Below are 4,349 nucleotides of genomic sequence, written 5' to 3'. Positions count from 1 at the left end.
TGTGGATTCATGGATTTTTTTTTCACATTCTGTCTCTCACAGTTGAAGTGTACCTCTGGTGCAAATTACTGACCTCTGTCATCATTTTAAGTGGGCGAACTTGCACAATCGGTGGCTGACTAAATACTTTTTTGCCCCACTGTAGCTTCACAGCTGACCTTGGCATCATCCACTAGCAGGGGAGTCCTGCCATACTCATATTCATACCCTGGCCTGGGATACTAGGTCTCGTCAGATAGGGAGAAGCCAAGGTTCGCTCCACAAGAGGGGCATAATCTCTGCTAACCAATGGGACCTCGTCACTCTGGTTAGAGTGGGAGAAATTAAGGCCAGTGGAGGAAACGCATAAAGCAGAGCATGTGGCCAATTGTGAGCTAATGCATCTACCTCTAGCAGAGCCTCCTGGTCCCTCGGGGAGAAATACAGTGGACACTGAGCGTTCTCCGTTGAGGCAAACACCACATGTGGGTGCAGGGTCCAGTCCCCGTACTGCGGGTTCCCCTTGGACATTAAGTCTGCTCCTAAGTTCAGAGCTCCTGGAATGTGAATATCGCTCAATGACAACAGATTGATGCTGCTCCACATGATCAGTCTGCGAGCCAGCATGTGCAAAGGAAGAGACCGTATCCCGCTCTGTCTGTTGATGTACCCCACAACAGTGGTGTTGTCTGTTCTGATCAGAACATGGTGGTTTCTTTAATGGGAAGAAAGTGTCTCAGTGCTAGAAATGCTACTAGCAATTCTAGCCAGTTTATGTGAGCACCCCCAGTTGCCGCTGTGGCACCCCAGCCCGTGAGACTTGCGTGCGTGGTCACCACCTTTCTGGCTGTGACAGCCCCTGAGTGAGAAATCTGGGATTTCTCCAACAGTGGAGTGCCACAGCACAGTCTGCTGTGACTCTGATATGGCGGTGAATATGGTGCTTTCGATTCAGTCTCAGTGATGCTACCCATGGCTGAAACTCCCTCATATGCAGTCTGCCAAGTGGAATGACTGCTAGTGAAGACGCCATTAATCCCAGCATCTGCAGGAGTTTTCTGAATGAGAGATATCTTCCCACCTGAAAAATGCCGGCATGTGTGCATTTTTTTTTATTCTGTCCACAGAGAGAGTCACTCTGTATAAGGTGGAGTTTAGAGTTATTCCTATGAAAGAGACGGTCCCAAAAAGGCCAGCGGGGTCAATGCTTTCATCCAGAATGCCAGAATGCCAGTTCACCCTCTCCTGTAGGACAATGATGCTGAGAGCTCTGCCCGCCGCTTGTACTGCTGCTCTAGTGAGGTGGAGACACTGGTCCGTAACGACGGCCAGCTCTTCCCACGGCTTGCTAGCATCAGAGTTTGCAGCAGTCTGGTTCTGGAGCTCCGCCAAGTAGGCTAGCAGGAGCGAAGGGGCGAAGGGATGGACTAGATGACATGGAAAGTTTCTAGTTTGGGTGGAGATGAGATGCAACCAGATTCTCCACTGTGGGAATTTGGTAGATGCCCTTCTCTTTCATTCCAGCGCAGTCAAACGCCGCTGCTCCCTGAACGGGGTTGGGTGGCGAAAATGGCTTTGCCCAGCAGCGTGTGACCTCGTCCACGCATTCAGGGAAAAGCGGTAGTACCTGCTTAGTAGTGCGCTGTGCTTTGGGGAGCCTTTTACCCTCATATCGTGAGGTGGAGTTCTCCATTGTCACAGTGGGCCATGGGATTGCCAGCTTTTCAGCTGCCCATTTTGCAACATCAAATAACTCTATGCCGCGGGACTATGTGCCGGGGTTATCACAGTCGGCCCCTTGTGTCGCAGAATTCCAAACAGAGGGGGCAAAGAAAACGTTGTCATCCTTGTCCGAGATGAGATGTTCCGACGCTCCCTCAGAGGTTTCCCTGAGTAGCTCGTCATTAACCTGAACGGTATCAGATAACATAGCTTCGCAGCTGATCTCGGCATCGTCCACCAGTGGGAGGACAATATCCATCTCATCCCCACAGCTGGTGCCTGGTGTGACTGACTCAGGGTGCCTCATTGGTGGGCTGATTTGAGATAGCTTTGGGTCCTTCTTTGACAGGCTAGCCTGACGGGCTAACCTTCAGCAAAGGCTTTTTAGGGTGTGTTCACATGAACCCAGTGTGGAAATAGCCACTTGGGCGTGTTGCAGCCCGAGGCACATCACACAAGCGTCATGTGTATCTGAACCTGAGATTTGGCAACCGCAGGGGCAAATTCTGGGCAGCGGTTTGCAGTCTGCCATATTAAGGAAGTTTGGTGTAGCTAGCTTGGAATGGCTGGACAGCTGACGCTGATATTTTTTCTTCTCTCGGTCGGGTAGCTATGGTAAGCTAGTATGACCTAGCTGACTTAGAGCGTTCCCCATAGTGAGACACCGAAACGAGTGTTTGAAAGAGAATGGACCCTCCGATGTTTTCATCTAAATCTCTGGATGTGCAGAAGTGAAGCAGCTCATGACAGTGAGAAGTGACCATCAGGGGAGAACAGACACAATCTGACCACTACCAGCACACTTTTGCACCGGAGGATTTAGTAAAGCTTTTATTTTGGTATTTCCGTTGATCCGTACAATAAATTTTCATGTTAGCTAAATATTTAGTTTCCTGTAACATTTACATTTAATATTTAAATTTAAATATGACATTTAGATTTAAGATTTAAGATTTAGATTTAAATATAATATTTAGATTTAACATTTAAAATTGTGTTTTAAATATGAAATGTTGTAAAAACTGCCCCGAATAAATGTTTTGTAGGGCTTTGACTTAAATGTGGAAAAATGTTGCCGTTAATTTCAGGATGTTTCACTTTACAAACGGCGCCCCACATCACATGCCCACATTTCTGCTACTGTTAGCACTTTGTGCTCTCATCTAACATGTGATATCCTGTCATATCAGGTAATTCCTTCACACATTTGCTGAACATATACATTTTGGAGGGTAAATAATCACTATTCACTGTTAGACATACACATTTGTAAACCTTAGTTTATGTTTGTGGATCATATCAAAAGCTTTGGTAACATAAACTTCTTGTGTATTTTCAGTCGACTCAGCTTCTCTTTTAAACTATGTAACACTCATGAATTTGGGATCTGCAGGACAACCTGAGATGGATACTTGCAAATCTGTGATATTCTGCTGGATTCTGCTCGTCTGCTTTTCACCGGCTGAATATGCAGGTGAGACCAGCAGGTATCACTGTGTCTACTGCTGGGAACTGAATTTCTTTCATTGTCACTTTATATATATACAATTTAGATTATTAAATTCTAAATAATTAAAAAGCTCATTTACACCATGTTCCCCCCTTATAGCACTTTTTGGTCTGCTGATAGAAGGAGGGACAGAGGGAAGTACTGAATAGTTGTTGCTGAGCAGGAATATTTCATGGGATGCTGACATAGCAACTTTTCCCGTCTTTATCTTACACACATATTATGTGAGAATTGTAAAGAATGACCAAAAGGTAACAAAAATAGTACCAATAATTTTGATAATGATGATAATAAAGACAGGTTTGTGCGTATGTGCTGTTGGGCCAATGAGACTCACTGATGAGATAAAGTTAAATTGTGATTTTTTTTGTGACATTTACTTATTTAAAGTGTAATAACTTCTTTTCAAATCGTCTTTAATACATGTAAGTTCCTACAGCTGGGCTTGATGCAGGAGTAGCAATAAGTCAAAGAAGCTGTCCACCTTTATAGTACCTCGACTTACAAAATTAACACGTTCCTGGGGGTCTTTCGTATGTCGAAATTTTCGTAAGTCGAAGCACCCATCGCGCCTTTTGAATGAACGATAGGCTATAGGCTAATTGCTAACGGCAACAACAATACGTCGTTCAAGTGGAACAGTCATTTTATAATGACTGTAAGTGCATTTATCTTTTTCCACACACTCACAGCTCCAGCAGACTGTGAACACTAGTTGTTGATATAGATATAGATTAGATATAGATATATAGATATAGATTTGTTATTCCCAGACGTTTGCAGCTCTAATGTGGATAAAATTCCTCTCAGGTGAAAATAGTGGACACATATTAGCATTAAGGACGTGTCTTAAATGTAATTAATCAGTTTGTATAGTTATGGTAAGCAACACTCTGCCTACACTCTTATAAATGTGATTAAAGTGAATTATTTTTGGCTCTAATTAGTAAACACAGAGTGAGTCTGCTGCTTGAAAAGAGCAGTGAGGGAACTGTGGCTCAGGTTTAAGGTTCAACCATCATCAACCAGAGCACAGTGGTCTCTGATCATCTTCCTGATTGGCTGCTGTACCAGTCAAGAGTTTAAACTTTGACCTTTAACCTCTCTGCTCTGTGTTGTTTCCTCTTTCAGACCAGAA

The 4,349-nt window shown here is 44.2% G+C and overlaps 1 long non-coding RNA gene across 1 annotated transcript in view; it reads left to right on the top strand.

The window, feature by feature from the left end:
* Positions 1-3,549, top strand: part of LOC102300316 — a 9,724-nt gene extending 6,175 nt beyond the window's left edge. Inside the window, exon 3 of the long non-coding RNA XR_317854.3 lies at positions 3,095-3,549. This is a non-coding gene — a long non-coding RNA (uncharacterized LOC102300316). The remainder of the gene's footprint in view (positions 1-3,094) is intronic.
* The last annotated feature ends 800 nt before the right edge of the window (positions 3,550-4,349 follow it).

This window comes from Haplochromis burtoni, unplaced genomic scaffold (assembly GCF_018398535.1).
Source record: "Haplochromis burtoni strain Fernald_Lab_line unplaced genomic scaffold, NCSU_Asbu1 Contig_1209, whole genome shotgun sequence".
Lineage (NCBI taxonomy): Eukaryota > Metazoa > Chordata > Actinopteri > Cichliformes > Cichlidae > Haplochromis > Haplochromis burtoni.
The sequence above is the reverse complement of the archived record's forward strand: the minus strand, read 5'-3'. Positions and strand labels throughout refer to the sequence as shown.